The sequence below is a fragment of the Lissotriton helveticus genome, chromosome 2_1, assembly GCF_964261635.1.
Source record: "Lissotriton helveticus chromosome 2_1, aLisHel1.1, whole genome shotgun sequence".
In the NCBI taxonomy this organism is placed as follows: Eukaryota; Metazoa; Chordata; class Amphibia; order Caudata; family Salamandridae; genus Lissotriton; species Lissotriton helveticus.
The window spans coordinates 976,905,804-976,924,041 of NC_136059.1; positions in this window are offsets into that span (position 1 = coordinate 976,905,804).

An 18,238-nucleotide genomic window follows, 5' to 3' on the forward strand; every position below is an offset into this window, starting at 1 on the left:
TTGACAATGGAGACACCACTCTGGTAACTTGCAGTATTGAAAGAACTGCAGTGTGTCAAAGGGTACGAGAGGGGGGACCAGCTGTGTATCTACAAACTGATGGAGAGGTGATACTATTTCAGGACCTCTAGATGCAAAATGAGTTGGCAAGTAACTAGAGTTCTTGTTTTATTCAGATGTGACATATACTGGTGGCCCAGCTTCATTAGAGTTGAAAGTTCTGCGGGCACCCCTGCACAAACATGAGGTGTCACAGATCTATACCACACTGCTTAATAACTGTCTACCCTAAGTGACTGTGCTCATATACAGCTGGGAGCGAGACCTGGGGCGTTTTAAGAATGCACATGGGCCGCAGCATGTAGTTACCGTAGGGAAGTGCCTATCTGATCGAGATTTGGATTGGTACAACTAGAGATATTCTACAGAGGATACTGCCCTAGAACATGGTTGATGGCAATGAGCACCGTAGAGAATGATAGATGTCTTAGAGAGTGCAGACAAAGGGGCACACTATTGCTCACCATGTGGGCCCACGTATACAAGGATACTAGGATTCAAACAGCAAAACATAATAAAGAGGGTTGGGCCTTAGTTTGAACCTTACTCCAACTCTGGTAATGCTAGGAATATGGGGCAAGGAATCGTTAGACAAGTATGTGCAACTGTTTTGTAATGTGGCGTTGGTAGATGCCAAGTGGGGCATAATACGTAACTGAGGTATGGCGGCACCTCCAACGGTCAGGGCCTGGAGATCAAACTTAGAATGATGCATGCAGCAGGAAAAAACAGTTTATTGATCGTGAAGTGCCCCCAGAAATACAAGAAGGTATTGGGTCCATGGAAGCAACTCATAGACTAAGCAGACAGATAAGGGACGGACAGTTTGAACCAGGGTCGACACAGGGAGAAGGGGGTGCATGATGGGTTAGTAATCCTTTGTTACAGGAGGGGTTACAAGGTGTATTTGATAGTTGGAGCCGTTCTTATACTGTGGACGGGGAGGGCTGGGGGGTTTTGTGGAGACTACAGTCTTTTTTTATGTTTACCTATTGGTTTTGAAATTAATACAACTAAATAAAACAGGGCAAAACAAGCAGATTCCAGAAATGGTGGCAGTATTTCCTCAGTGTCTAAAGGTGATAAGGAGATCCGGATCCCCAAAGACACGGTACCCTGTAATGTGGTGGGGGATGACATTGATAAATGTTTTTCAGCTTACGAGTTGCACCTGTGAGTATAGAAAATTGCAGAGGAGCAAAGGGGGATGGTTTGTGGAAGTATATGTCTCCAGTGGGGAGAGACATGTTTCTGACCATAAAAGTAGAGGGCCAAACCAGGTACTCCCCAGGAAAGACATCCTTTTTTGCCAAATTTGGGCTGCCCCCTGAAATGTATCGCCAGAGGTTCAGGGACAGCCACAAACTCCACAGTCAGTCTTGGGTGGATTCCCTGGACTATTTTAGCAAGGCACTGAGTGGCTGGGAGAGGAGAATCAAAGTTGACAATTTACTGAGTTGTTTAGTCTGATACTTAGAGACCACATGCTCAGTAAATGTTTTGCAGTGTTGCACCAGGACCTAGTTGACTGACCCCAGGGAGCTTGCTGAGGAGTCAGACCTCTGGGTCAGTACCAGAATTTCCAAAAAAGTGCCTTGGAGGAACCGCAAAAAGGGTGATTCAGGTCCTCCCGGCAGAATGAGGGGGTAGTTATAACTGACCCAGACAAGTCCCAGAGTAAGGTGGGAGAATGGGTTTACAAACACCCTATGGGAAGCAGGGGGTGGTCTATTGGGCAGTGGTCCATGGAACCCCATTTCCAACCCCACTGCTTTGAGTGCTCCTAGTTGGGACATAAGCAAGGGGAATCTGTCTGCCCAAAGAAACCACCCGCTGATGAGACCTCTATAGGGATGGCCAATATGGGCTTAGGGGTAAGTTGCCCCTGGGGAAAGTCAAAGTCCATGCCATGCCATGATCTCCCTTAGCTGGGCGAGGTTGTGGTCCCTAGGGTGGGAGTCGTCACTTCCACCATGTGAAAGTGAATGGGATGCCTGTCACTACTCCTGAGGGACATCGGGGCTAGCCAGACCATTATAGTAGAAAGGCTAGTTTTCCCAAAGCAGTGCACCTGCCAGGTGTGTAGGGTACTCAGGCCCAAGGGCACGACATATGACCCTAGTATCCCTGAAGTGGGGTGGGGAAGTGACCCAGAGGAGGGTCATGGTTAGTACTCAGATGCCCACACACTGCATTCTGGGGAATGAGTTACCCCTGGTGTCTAGAGAACTGAGTGGGGTGGCTACCTAGGGAACCCTGGCAGTTCCTGTTGTAGGGGCAGTGTGAGGGAGAACTCACCCCCAACCCCTGTGCAGCCTCGGGGTTCAGACCCTGGGCTGTGTCACCAGTCTTTGGCTACCACGTCTGAACTGGAGAGAGGTAAAGTGGAAGTTGGATACCTAACACCCTTGGCTGTTGCCCCCCACTCAGAGGTCAGAGAACCCTCAGAAGCCTTTAGGGAATGTCCTTGTCAGCCCGAAGGCTGGCAGAGAGGCCTACCCAATATCCTAGCTTAGAGCCTCCACATTGCAGTGGATGGCCTGGGGCATGACATTAACAGCTGTCTGTGGCTTCTGTTGGTTGCTGTTCATATGGACAGTTTTCTTTGAGTTAGGACAGAAGTCTGATCCAAAGGGTGCACTTTCTTGGCCTTCATAGTACTATCTGCCTACTGGGATGCATCAGTGGATGTGAGCAAGTTAAGGAGAAGTGCTTCACAGATGGGGTCCACAGGTGAGGAGAGGGGTTCCCCAGGGGGGCAGTTCAGTGGTTCAGGAAAGTGTAGGCAGAGGGGTCCAACTGAATACAGAAGGGCTCTCCAGTAGATAGCCATTGCTCACCTTCTATAGAGGGGAAGTCCATCAAGGTATTGATTAGTCAATCATGGTTTTAGGCTGGAGGGGGTGGTGTTGGATTTGGCCCTCTCTGCAGGTTTACCCCCAAACTTTTTGCCTTTACCTTCCACTTTATGATTAATTAATTTGTTTTGGCCTTAGGACTCCGTGCACTTTACTGCTGCTAACCAGTGCTATAATGCTTGTGCTCTCTCCTTAAAACATACCAGAATTGTCTTACACCTAACTGGCATACTTCCTTTGCTCATAAGTACCTAGTAAAGTGGTACTGCAGGTACACAGGGCCTGTAAATTAAATGATACCTGTGGGTGTGTAGCACTGACTGTGGCATTCACTTAAGTGGCTTGTAAACAAGTCGCTGCCCTACCATTGCAGTGTGTGTGTGTGTACTTTTAACTGCAATGTCGACCTTGTAAAATAAACCTTTAAAGAGGCCCAAACATTCCCTTTTCTTACACATAAGTTAACCCTAAGGTAGGCCCTGGACAGCTCGGTGGGTAGGGTGCAGGGTATTTAAAAGACATGATATGTACATTTATGTTTTACGTGTCCTGGTAGTGAAAAACACTTACATTCATTTTTCATTACTGCAAGGCCTACCTCTCTCATAGGATAACATTGAGTTACCTTATTACATTTAATAAGCTGTAATTTCCAAATAGGAACAGGTAATCCCTTCATGTTTGGTGCCTCTCAAATTGTATGAAAAGTCCTAACATCAGGTTTTAAATCACAATTATATTAATGTCAATTTTAGAAAGTTGGCATTTTCCTGCCTTAGCCATTTAGTGCCTGTAGGATCCAGCGGAACCGGCGCATCTCCTCTGCTGCATGACTCAATCTCGAGCAGAACCAATGCATCGCTGCTGCTGCATGGATCAGAACTGTCACAAAGACCTGCATCGCATCGCAGCCCAGCGCCATATTGGCAGTGCACTAGCACAAGACATCTTTGCTGCAGAGGCTCACATCTCTCGTCAACGGCAGTCTCGTCAAAGACGATGGACTCGGATTCGCATCCTACCATCTTCACAGCACCTCAGAACCAATGCATCGCCCGAGTGCGCAACACATCCTTGACTCTGGACTTCGCAATGGAAGCCATTGTCACCGGAATCTTTAAAGAGGGTGCAACAAGACCTCACACCGTAGCTTTATGACATATATATACCAACACATTGTTTCGGCTGCACAACTCATCTTTTGCATGGATCCTTGCAACGCTCTGCAACCCAGGATTTAAGGTACTCTGTTCAGCGGGCCTAAGTTGGTACTTGTAGCAGGCCCGCGCTCCGTTGCGGTCGGCCTGAATTGTGGCGTTGTCCCAGTCCGGTACGACCAGATATCCACAGATGGAGCTTTATACCTTTTGACGCTATTTTTACTAAAATCTCTAAATTGAATATATCTGGCTCTATTAATTGGATTTTTGTCATTTTATTTATTAAACATTTCTCTGTTTTTCTAACTCTATTGTGGGCTCCTTTTGTGGTATGTTTTCACTGTGCTATTCTGAAATATTGCACAAATACTTTATACGCTGCTTCTGAGTTAAGCCTGACTGCTCTGTGCCAAGCTACCTGAGAGTTGAGTACAGGTCAATTTAGGGTTTGATTGTGACATTTGTGTAAGTTTACTCTTTTGCTGTGTTCACAAAACTGCAATTTAATAGTAAATTTATGACTACAGAGACACTGCAGTCGAGGTGGAGATCTCAGCACAAAAATGAAAGGACAAACCTATCTTTTCATGTGCGGATTTTTAACTGCAGTTTTGTAAATACCGGCAAAGAGTAAACTTACACAAGTGTGTAACTTTACTTTTGTGAATCAGGCCCACAGCCACAAAACCGGCCCACAGACAGCTACAAAACCGGGCCACGCACTGTTCTATCTGACTGGCACATCTGGCACTGTCAGATTGCCCCATATGCCTGCTCGACCTAATCCCTGGGAGGTCGACAGGGTACCCTGTCTCTGCAAGAAATAGACAAAAAAACAGAAGATTAAGGACTCAAAACATTTTTGCAAAGCAGCCATTGGCTGAGAGACACCTTAAAGAAAAATTACATTTTTAAGTAGATAGTAAGGATAGAAAGCACTCCTCTTTAGGTAAGGAATGGGACAGGGAAGAGGGTGGAAAGTAATGTCAAATAAAAAGAACAGTCCAGGAGTGGAAATATTTGTTTCTCAAAATAAGAAATGGCAGAAATCACGTTGCCTTATTGTTTTTCAATTACTACAAAAATATTGGCCATTTTAGGGTCATCTAGATCAAAATACTATTCACTAAATCAAACAAAGTTCAAGAAATAAGACCTAGGTTTCAGAACACTGATCACAAATTAAGAATGATATGAATCTAAAATCAAAAGTCGTCCACTGTTCCAAAGGGAAAGGGAATATGGATGCAGATGTTGATAGCCAAGGAAAAGCTATGAGACCCTTTTCAAACAATATTTTATTATGAGCCAAGTCCAGCTTTACAAAAGTCACAGTAGGGTCATATTTACAAAACGACCGCTAACAAATAGCCTCATCGTTTTTCAACGAACAAATTGAATATTACTGCTACCTTATGCTGTCACGTGATTATTCAGTAATGATTAACTTTTTATTAATTACAGTGCCTTCACATTTCCTTTTCATTTATTGTTAGAACTCATGTTTAGAAGACAAACATTCCCCGGCATTCACCTAAACCTGTTTACCCACAAAAACTGGAACCTTTGCTCAAATTACAACTCCAGTGGATGTTGTTCAGGGCATTAAAGGAAATCTGTTCACTAAGAAGCAGTGCAGTAAATATTTACTTAAACTAGGTTCCGCAAAATGTGCCTTACAGATGGCATGCTTCTAAAGATAGGGATACAAAAGCCATATAGTACTGTTAGTTTTAGAGACACTGTGGCCATGGATTAGAAAAGTATGGGCATCACATGGGGCTATTAATGCTGGAGGAGAGAAGAAACTTCAGCAATGATTTCTTGGGGATGTTTAATGAGTTAACAGTGCACTAATAGTATGAAATACTATTTTAGTGAAAATTAAACCCCAATACAAGTGAAGGCACAATGACATAGAAAATTGGTTGAGAACGTCCGCCACAGGATGACCTTTGAGAGATCAGTGCTGGCCAAGTTATAGGTTCATTTACTTTGCATGAGATAATGATGTATGACTTATTGAAATAGTAAAGTCAGTGCTTTTACGAAACTTGTATTGCACCAATAGAAAGTTGGGAATCTTGTGTGCAGTAACTAAAATAAACACTAGATGAAGACGAGAACTTGCTGTTTGTTTAAGAGCATTTTATTGGTTTGGTGTGCCCCCTTAAACTAGGGGTCCTCACAGTTATGCAACATACACAGTGAGGATGACATAAACAAGTAAGGGCCAGATTCTAAGGACCTCCTAGTTTTGTCTGCTCTGGAAGACAGGGGTCATTCCAAACCAGTGGTGCCTCACTATTATTCTTGAGGTAGGTCTATTTGCAACCCCATTAGGAATTGCTAGCTAAAGTTTGTATGTTTTTTACATGAGAAATTGCAATTTCCTAATTGTGATTCGGTAAATATCGCAATTAGAAAATCACAAGTCCTAACTTTTGTACATATGGCCCTAAGTTACGTTTTTCCAAAACTGCTTAACTGCTAAAGCATGTTCATAATGCTTTGCTCTTCTCCTAATTTCCAAAATGTCAGAATTGTGCTTGACCTATAATTCTTTCTCCTTCCGTCCTAATTACTTCCAAAGCCAATCCATTCTGGTCATGTAGGATAGAGGAAAAACATATATTCGTCCAAGCCTGCCAAAGCCTCTCTCCTCAGATGATAAGGACATCAGAGAACACTTTAGCGGGTTAATGTCAGAAGTAGTAAAGCAGTAGTTCAGATCAATGGCACATTATAGTTAGACTATAGAATTAAAAAACCTTAGAAATTCACTGAAAACAAAGGTTACAAGGATGTTATAGTTAGGCTAACATTTGAATCATACAAAACAAGATAAATTCAGCAGTTACACTTAGCTGATCAAACTATGACCAACTCCACCGCAATGCACTGCTTTTGAACTCACATATTACATCACTCATGACATGGTCAGTGTCATCACTCATTACATCACTGATGACCTCTCAAATTACATCACTGATGACATCTCAAATGGCATCACTGATGACATCATCCACAAACCACTCACACACCCACTTACTCCCCAATACAACATCTCATACTCCCACACTCACATTTCCCAAATACTAATAGATTTACACCAAATCACAAAAAGCACGATCTTTGTACCAAAATCTAGCTTCCTGCCAAATCTGTCCAGCAGTTTGGGCTGTAGGGTTCTTCAAAGGTCCTATAGGAATTAACATGGGAAACACATCATTTTTGATCCCCCCCCCCCTTTTTATCAGCTACCATTACAAGAAACCCCCCAAAACGTTCCAGACTCCATATGAAGTACAGAGCAAAATATATTTGGGGAAAATTTCATGAAGAGTCCTAACTATAACTACCTAACTATCTACTGGTGACCGGCAGTATGTAATATATATATGTACTGGCGGTTTTAGTTAGGACCTAGTTGCCATAGGAAATCCACAACATTCTATTTGGAATAACTTTGGGGGTAATTCGTCAAGTGGGGGCCGAGAAAAAAGGGGGGTTCGAAAACGTGTTTTCCCCATGCAATTTTCCATAGGGACCTTTAGCCAGGACTACACCCCGAACGGCTGAACGGCTGAACAGAATTACACCAAATTTGGCAGAGAGGTAGAGTTTGGTTCGCAGATTGTGCTTTTTGTTAAATGGTATAAATCCGTTCAGTAGTTCCTGAGAAAATCAAAAGTGAAATCATAGCGATAACTATAGACGAAGTACAGAACACGTACCAAAATCCGTACAATTAAGAGCACGAGCTGCATGCTGATTGGATGTCAACTGTCTGTCAACACTCCAAACCAGGAAGTGTTGGCAGCCAACTTGTGCCTCGGTAGCACCGAGTCACAAGAAAACAGTAAAAGAAAGTTGAAAAATAAGAAAAGGGAGCAGGGTAGAAACATGTTGATCCTCTAGGCCTGCTCAGGGGGTCCTATATGGATGTTTGGGCGCAAAACATTTTTTATTTTTTTTAAATAAAAAATGTGTGGTACGCGTATTGTACTTGTACGCGGTGGAAAAGGGGAAAAAAAGTAGAAGTTCATTTTATTCTTAATTAGCTCCCGGGGGGCCAAATCCCGGGGGCAATTTTTTTCTATAATGGGGGGCTTGGAAGTGTCCAGGAGAAACAAAAGAATGAAAAAAAAACTAATGTTATGTTATGTTATGTTATGTTATGCGTTTTTATTAGGCGCACAGATGCTCCAGCCAAGGAGCGTCCTGGCGCCCGACAAGGCAGCTGCACAGCACAACGAAACAATATGTCAGACAAATTTAAACTAAGGGAATAAAAAAGTTTTCACCGCACGGCGAAAGGAAAGCAGATCCCTAAGAGCACGAATCGCCGGGGGAAGGGAGTTCCAGAGCACCGCCGCACGAACTTGGAAGGAGCGCCCACCAGCTCTGCTTCGCTTGAAGCGAGGGACAACAGCCAGTTCTAAATCGGCGGATCTTAAAGCTCGGGCTGGAATGTAATGGGCCAAAAGTGTAGCCAGAATCCTAGCTGGGGACCCCTTCAGAATCTTATAAGCGACACAGAGGACCTTAAACTGGATCCGCTGGGCCACCGGGAGCCAGTGCAATGAACGCAGAGTACCAGAGGTGGGGCACGATCTAGGTAATCCCACCACCGATCTTGCTGCGGCATTCTGGATCCGTTGCAGACGTCCGATCTCTGCTTGGTTCAGGCCTACCAAAAGGGAGCTCGCATAATCCAGCCTAGAGATGACAGTAGCTTGGATCATGAGCTGCCTAGTGGAGGCATCAAAGAACTTTAGCACTGGACGGAGCCCACGCAGGATACCAAAGCAACAGGCCGCCGTACGTTTGGTATGACAGGCAAACGTATGGGAAGGGTCCAGCCAGACCCCAAGGTTTTTGAGCTCGGCAACTGGGATGGGAGTTGGACCCAGATCCCCAGGCCACCATCTCTCTCCCCAAAGTTCCGGTTGTTTGCCAAAAATCATGACCTCGGTCTTACTAGCGTTCAGCTGGAGACAGTTGGACGTCATCCAGCCGGCGACCGCCCGCAGTCCTTGTTGGAACCTGGGGGCATCGACATCGGCATCCCCGCTGATCATAACCGCTAGCTGGGTGTCATCGGCGTATGACACCATTGTCATACCCTATTGCCTGACAACCTCAGCTAGCGGCCTTACGTATAGATTGAACAACGTAGGACTCAGCGAGGAGCCTTGGGGAACCCCCAGGCCCAAAGGATGGTATTTGGACTGGTACGGCGGGACGGTCACGCTAAAGGCCCGATTGGCTAAAAAGGACCGGAACCACTGGAGAGCGATGCCGGTGACGCCAACTTCCTCTAAGCAACGCAGAAGGATCGGGTGCGATACGGTATCAAAGGCGGCGCTCAGATCTAATAGCACCAGCGCCGCCGTTTGTCCCGCATCGAGCACGGAGCGAAGATGCTCCACCATATACAGCAGAGCCGTCTCCGTGCTATGCCCGGCCCTGAATCCATTCTGCGTCACATCGAGGACATCAGCATGAAGTAGATGTTCCGAGAGGACCGCGTTGACATGCGCCTCCGTCACCTTAGCAGGCCACGGTAAGAGTGAGATTGGCCGATAACTCTCGGGCTTACTACCATCCAAATTAGGTTTCTTAAGGATAGGACGAACCATAGCTCGTTTCCACTTCAGTGGAACTACGCCGGAAGTAAGCGACGTATTGATCAAAGAACATAACGGAGAGATATCATGTACCGCTAAGTCTTTGAACACAGCCGAGCAAAGCGGATCCTCTGGGGACCCCGACTTCACTTGGTGAGCCAATTTGTCGAGGCTTTCAGGTGTTAAAGTAGGAAAAGAATGCAACCCCTTTGATGTTAACGGCTTAAGAGGTGGATTACAGCGATGGACAGCGATGCTCCTGTTTCCTGGGTTTTATCAGGTCAATAGACTGTTTCCCATAACACAAAAGTTTATTGCAATAAATGCATAGAATTTTAACTTCATCAAAATCAGGATTAATTTGTGGGTGTGGAGTGCTTGCTGAAAATGCTGCTGCAGAAGTTGATGTGTTTGGCGTAGTAGCAGGTGGGTTGTCCTTTAATCTCTGTGTTGCAGCTCGAGCAAAGTTGTTGGGTTGTAAATTCTTCACGTGTCGCTCCATATTTGGCTTATCCACAGTATCATAACGTTACTTTTTAGCCTGTTTAAGTTTGAGGTTTACATGAAATAGTATGCTATAGGCAGATATGGATCTTTAAGCAGCGCTTATCTCCATGAAAGTTGGTTATTATCATTTACATATAGGTGCATGAGGGAGGGAAAATAAGTCTATCTGAATGGCGAGGATTGCAAAATAGCACCAGATCACTCCTTAATTTGTAGACACATACTATTGCATGGCTCTTGTAAACAAGATGCGCCTAATTTGGCCTGAGTTTTGATAGGCACTCCGACACCTGCTATCATTCCAACATTCAGTTTACTGGAAACGTGAGTTATTTAATTTGAAATAATGCAGATTGTTGTGCAATGTTACCAGGCATCGGTTACATGATTACGGTAACTGAGCGTGTGGTTTGCTATAAAAAAAGTTGTGTTTACTCCTCTGCATGGGAAGCTGGATGTTTCTATCTGGCCGTCGATTCCGACCTTGAAAGCAGAGTCAACCAAATGAGCCGTATAAGAGCGCTATTGTCTCAAAAAGAGGTCGCTCTTACATCTGGTAGAGAAACATTTGTCCTTCACGTGGCAAATACCCGCATTGAAGTGCATACATTATTAAATACTGACCTGTCCTTGTATTTTGGGGAGTTAATTTAGACTATCTTTAATCCTTGACTACAGAGTTACTTTACTTTTTTTAAGTTTTAAGCAGTGACATTGTGACTTCTTTTCAAACTATATTTGGTGTCTTGTCGGCATTTTTCCATTCGATTTTTTCCAGCATCGTTGGTGGATTCCCTCTAATACTCGCATTAGTTGCCGGTGTGCTTCTATTAATTTGTTTACTTAAATATGGATGCACATCCTGCAGCACATGACAATATTTCTCGGTTGTTGCTGGTGCACAACCGAATGCTTACTTATTACGGAGCGCTGCCTCTGGCTACATTGAGTGCAGCTTATGGATTATCGTTTTGATTCTCCTTTTTCACATGCGTTCAACCTGTCTTCCATTGCCTGAGCTGCGATTTCGATTGGGATCTGGATTTGTGTCTGTGCAGTACGGTGTCTCCCAACGCGGATTATGACCAGCTGATGAGCCCCTTAGTGGTTCATGACTTGCTCTGTTCTGGCGGCGGGATTATGGCCTTAGCAGCGATACATGGAATAATGGAACGCTGGAATGTTTTTGCAGCGGCGCATAACTTCTTGGCACGCAGTTACATTGAAGATGACCCGAGTTTTCCTCCGATGGTGATAGAGGCTCCGGTCGTTGAGGAACATGTATGTTCATTCTCACTATTGAATTGGATGGCTGAAATGTTTTCAGATGAGAACAATGACTTCCTCTTGGAGGCTGTTGCTACATACTGTACTTATACGCTGTTGGAGTAAGACTCTTTGATTTTTCTTCCTATTCTTTATTATTTAGTTACTGCTTTCTATGAAACAGCAAATCTTTTTTTTGCAAATATGAACTTGACTGTGCTTTTCAGGCTTGGACTCTGCGTTCGTAATTAGTCCACGTTTATATCACGTGCTTCGATCAAGGAAGGGTGTCGTGGGGCTGAGGCTTGCACTCACACGGTGTTAAGTTAGCATGGGGTTATTAGAAGCTTAAACGTCATTTTTGCTTTCCTGCTCTGCTTTGCACACGAAACGCACTTGCGATATTGTTTAGAGAAGGCTGAGTATTTTGATTCAAATGAGAATAATTTGTTATGCTACATTTGTAGAGTGCCTCGCTAGTTTAGTGTGTATAGTGAGAGCATGGAACATCAAGGTTTTCTTGGAGACTGTGTCTGTTATTCAGAATGATCCTCGCACATTAGAGCCATAGCACATATGCAGCTGTGGCCACCTCTTATAAAGGCGCGTTTAATAATGCACTGTGCAGGCATGATTACACACAGTTGGAGAACATTCGTATCCTGACAGTTTGTGCAGAACTCAATGTGATCCACTACTGCTGAGTACCAGAGGTATGGGTTCGACCATGTAATCCTATGAGACCTTCTGTAGGTATGAACTAACCTGCTAGGTAGGGAGTGTGAAATCTAGGTATATTTTAAATCTCTTTCCCTTTATCATTATAAGATGCTTTCTCCTTTTGTATTTTATGGAATAGTAACAATGCTGACAACCTTGTTTCTGATAATATGTTTGCTTGTATTATCTAAGGTACTGTGCATGAGATTACGGCATTAGAAATAAACATTTCAAACTTGCACGTGTCTTTATTTACTGCTTGTTTTGAACTGGTGTAAGACTATAACGAAAGAGTGCTCTTGTTATCCACCTTACTTGAGGTAATCTAAGTTGCATGTTCTGGGTTGACTAGTTATTGGTGTTTTTGCTATAGGACGAAGAACCAATGAGTCACTGATTGCTAGTCTGTTAGGGGGTTTGGATACTAAGGTGGGTTTTGGCACACTGTAATTCACTGAGAAAACCATAGGTTTCACACACGTTATAGTTAGGAATTAACATTTAAAAAACCTTGCAAATTCACTGAAAAAACCATAGGTTTCAGCCACGTTATAGTTAGGAATTAGCATTTAAAAAACCTTGCAAATTCACTGAAAAAAACATAGGTTTCTCACACGTTATAGTTAGGAATTAGTATTTAAAACACCTTAGAAATTCACTGAAAAAACATAGGTTTCACACATGTTATAGTTAGCTGGACATTTCACTCATACAAAACCTTTGAAATTCCCCCGTTATAGTTAGTTCAGCTAACTATAACTCGCGCGCTAGCAATGCACTACTGATGACGTCACATATTACATCACTCATTACATGGTCAGTGACATCACTCATGACATCACTGATGACATCTCAAATGATATCACTGATGACATCTCAAATTATATCACTGATGACATCGTCCTTGTGACAGAGTGACAGACCTGCTCTCAGCGTAATATAACCGTTGATACACACATTCAGAAATAGAAACTAAAATTTTCAAAAACATGGAGATACCAATACATCTTACAACAACCTATACAATAATTCCACCATCTACGTACACATCCACTCATTCACCAACAGTTCTATATAGTCACTTATACATGTAATCACTCTTCATATGTACTCATACACCTATACATGCTGTTACACACCGACACTCATCCATAGAGTTACTCACACACATACTCACACATGCAAATAAACTATCAAACATCCATTTACTTGCATATACAGCTATACACCCACCACTACACTTACTTCTACAGAATTGTACACATACTTACTCTCTTAAACAATCACTTATAGAAACACATACTTATTTATACAGGAACTCTTACAATCTCCTGCTCTCACATATACTCACTTATATACATAAATACTCACATATACTAGTTTAAAACATATGTAGTTACTCATAAAGATACTATTGAGACAGTCATTCACTCACTAACACAACCATACACACATTCATCCACCCATACAGTCCTGCACACATGCTGTCTTCAAAATACATACAAACAGTGAGTCACCCATTCATGCATCTATGCGGCAGGTAATACCCCCCACCAAACCATACAGACATTCAGGCACTCATAGTGATACTCAAAAAAGCAACTAATAACCTATATACACACTCATGTAGCTACTCACCAACCCATGCAGCCACTTATACACAAAGTGAGAGACTGATACAGATATTTACATATTTAAACATTACTCACTAACCCATGTATTCACTAACATACAATTAATCAGTCAGTTATACAATCAATTTTACGCAAAAAAATCATCCGTTTAGACACTTATATACCCATTTATTCTTCCATCGACCTTGAGATACACATATATAAAACATATTTAATTTTCAAAAAAACACATATTCACTGGATGATATCATCAGTGATATCATTTGAGATGTAATCAGTGATGTCATGAGTGATGTCACTGACCATGTAATGAGTGATGTAATATGTGACGTCATCAGCAGTGCATTGCGGGCGCACGAGTTATAGTTAGCTGAACTAACTATACCGGGGGAATTTCAAAGGTTTTGTATGAGTGAAATGTCCAGCTAACTATAACATGTGTGAAACCTATGGTTTTTTCAGTGAATTTCTAAGGTTTTTTAAATACTAATTCCTAACTATAACGTGTGTGAAACCTATGTTTTTTTCAGTGAATTTGCAAGGTTTTTTATATGCTAATTCCTAACTATAACATGGCTGAAACCTATGGTTTTTTCAGTGAAAAAAATAAATAAATAAATATATATATATATATATATAACTGTAACTGCTGAATTTTTATGGTTTTGTGTGGGTAATAAGTAAGCCTATCACATTCCTGTAACCTTTGTTTTTTTCAGGGAATTTGTATTTTTTTAACATAAAGTAATATATAATTGGATCGGAGGGTACTCACAGGTATCCGTGGGTATCAGCAGATCCACGCCCCAAGATATACAAAGTTTTATTTCTTTCATACCTTCAAAACTACTGAACAGATTTACACCACATTACAAAAGGGGCTCTTCTGGACCAAGAGCTAGCTTTCTGCAAAATTTGGTGTAAATCCATTCAGTAGTTCGGCCTACCCGTGTCTAAAAATGTCAAAATCCTATAGACATCGCATGCGGAAAATTGTTTTGGATCCCTCCTTTTTCTTCACCCATGCCTGATGAATCACCCCAAAACTGTCCATGCAGAACAAGTGAGAGTAGGCCACTTTGTTTGGAAAGTCTCATGAAGATTCATCAAATGGCACCAAAGTTATTAGCAAAACAAAAAACTCTTTGTTTATGGAAAAAGTTTTTTCTAAATATATATATATATATATACATATATATATATATATATATATATATATATATATATGTATATATATATATATATATATATATAATATATATATATATATATATATATATATATATATATATATGTGTGTGTGTGTATATGCGAACAATAATTGTATTGATATGTATAGTTCATTAATTCACACAGTTCAACGTTTAATAAAAGTGATTATCATTAAAAAAAGAAAAGCTTTATTAAAAGAAAACCATCAACATGTCTTTCAATCTTTTTTCAAACATTTTTCAAACTACAAAGTGCACCCAGAGAACCAACCACAAGGTGGATTTGCATTCCAACTGAAGATCACAGAGTTTCAGCAAAGAGTGCTTTGAAAAAGTATGTTAAGCTACACTGGGGTCATTAATTCATGACCAAGGACACTTAGTGCTTTTTTTAAGTTGCTGGGAGGCTGATGCACTTCCTACAGCCCCCCTGCCCACAAAACTAAGAATATGTTTGGTAGTGGCTCTGTCTCCTCTACGGGCACCACAGGCATGAAAATTTATTACGGGGTGCTCCTTACAAAGAGCATTAAAAGATGTATGAGCAGCTCCTGACACTCCTTTATTATTCTTTTTTTTGTTTTATTTTTTATCTTTTGGGTGCCTGAGTGTGCTCCTATGACACCCAGATCTTTGTTTTCTAGGGAGAAACCAGGGGGGGGGGCCTCTAGCCCGGCAGCTCTTCCTGCTCCCCTCCCAGCATCCATTCTGGATGTTGTCCGGACCCGGCACTTCTTTTCTCTGTAAAGGGACGTCCCCTGTAACGGTATTGTTTTTTCAGTTGAGGGTGGCATGCAGCCCCTCCCAAATCTTTGTGGGCCGTGGAGATCCTATCCCTTGGGCTGGTTCCTATTTATGGGGAAAGGGTCAAGCCCCACCTCAAGCATTTACAGGCTACGGGGACCCCCAACCCCGGGGGCATATGATTATTATAAGTGAGGGTGGCACAGCACCCCTTCATGAGCCTTTACCAGGCCTGGGGCCTAATGTGAGTGCCCCAGTGCCTACCAAGGGCACCCAAAAGACACAACATATGGGGCTGCAGGAGGAGCCCCAGAGTCCTGGCAGCCCCATTGGCTCCTCGCATGTACCCATCCTGGGTGAAGCAGGAGCCGGCATTTCTCCCGCCTTGAGGGGACAGGTTCATGTCTCTGCTCCCGCCGGGCAGGAGCAATCTCTATTTTCCTGCCCACAAGAGCATTTTTGCAGCTCCACCAGGTTGGAGTAGACAGATGTTCTCTTGCGTGTGGTCTCCAAGGACACAAAATAGAAGGTCTCAGTAAGGATGCTTCCTTTCAGGCTCTTTGCACCTCCCAGTGTTATTAAATATCTCACATGCCCACAAAAGATAAAGTATCAGTCAAGATGCTTTCTGTCAGGTCACCTGCTTCTTATGGAATGATAGGGAAGCCACTCTTAAACATCCTCAAAACCCTGGTTTGACCTGCCAGCTAGCTCTGTATCTGCTCTCGGGCCTGTGTATTTGCAGTGGCTCAGAGACCAGGTACGAGTGAGCTGGCTTCAAAACCTCCCCATCCACACTATCACCTAAACTACAGAGGTTAGGGACTGCAGTGAGAGTTACTCAACAGTCTGGTTAGTCTATTTATCAGTGATGAGGTGTATGTCTCATAATGCGGGAGCCTGTTCCAGATGTTTTCAACCATTTTATTATAAGAACCAATTAAGTTTGTGTGTTGTAATTCTATATTACAGAGTGCATTATTTTTAGGCTCATGGCTGTGTGGTCTAATTCTAAATTAGCTGTGTCAACAGTGTATTATAAACAGTGGAATAAGTAGAAAGGCTATTTTTTAAGGAAATCCCCTCGCTTTGTACAGTTCTCATGCAAGATCTGCTTTGATAGGGCTATACAGCAGGGGTGACAAGGCACACAATGTCATAATTGGTGAACACATTCATCAGAGACAGCAAGGGTACGTAGTAGGATTTTGTTCGAAATTGGGTTGTAGGTTGACTGGGGTATGAGCCCCAGTCAAGCAACAACCACAATCCTTGTCTGGGTTAGATGCAGGAAAACCCGAAATGCATCTGTGATCACCCTCTGGTAGTTTGACACAGAGCAGTCAGGCTTAACTTACAGCCAACAAGCAAAGTATTTGTGCAACACTCCAAACAGTACAACAGTGAAAACAACACACACAAAAATATTCCACACTAGGTTAGGAAAATAGTACTTAATTTAATAGATATGACAAAACCACAAAAACAGAAATCCAATAAGTAGAACTTCAGATATGAATTTTTAAAGAATAAACTGTAAACAGGGCTTAGAAGTCATAAGCTCTTATTTGGGATAGCTGGTCCCAGCGGACCGGGACAAAGTCAAATGTTCAGGCCGACTACATTGGAGCACAGACCAGATACCGGGACCCTGTGAGGCCTGTAAAACAAAAGTACCTTGGTCGTAGCTGTGTTGCCATCGAAGATGCGGGCAGCAGCCAAAGCAATGCATCTGTGTTGATCCACACAGTGGGGGTGTAGCACCAGTCCTGATCTGCGCAGCAGCGACGATGCTTCAGCTCCGATAAGCGAAGAACTGCAAAGCAGGGATTTGTCACCGTCATTGAGAATACCATCAATGGAGATGTGGAGACCTTGTGCAGTGGTGGTCACGTAGTCCATGCATTGGGCCAATCAAAACAGCAGAGGCGATGTGCCAGTTCTGGTCATGCAATAGGAGCGATACACTGGTTCCGATCCACGCAGCAGGAGAGATGCATTGGTTCCCCTACATGAAAAAGGGGCAATGCTCTGGTTCAAACCCACACAATGGTGCCGATGTGCCAGTTTGACAGAAGATGCTTGGGTTTTGATGAAGCAAGCACCTTAGGCCTCACTTCCAAGAGTCCAGAACTTGAGTGGCACCACTTGGCAAGACAGACCCACAAATGGAAGAATCCAGGTGCAAAAGCAAGTAACTTGGAAGTCTTTTATGTCCTGCCAGCTAGTCCTTGGAGTCCCCCTGGGTTCAAGTGATGCAGGTCCAGTCCTTCTCACCGAGGCAGGGGAACAGCACGCAGCAGGGCAGCACAGCAAGGCAGGAGTCCAGTAAATCAGCAGTCCAGCAGAGGGGCATTCCTTCAGCAGCACAGCAGCCCTTCTTCCTTGCAGAGACTACACAGGTCCAAAAGTGTACTGAAGTGGTGAAGTCAGAAGTCCCGTTCT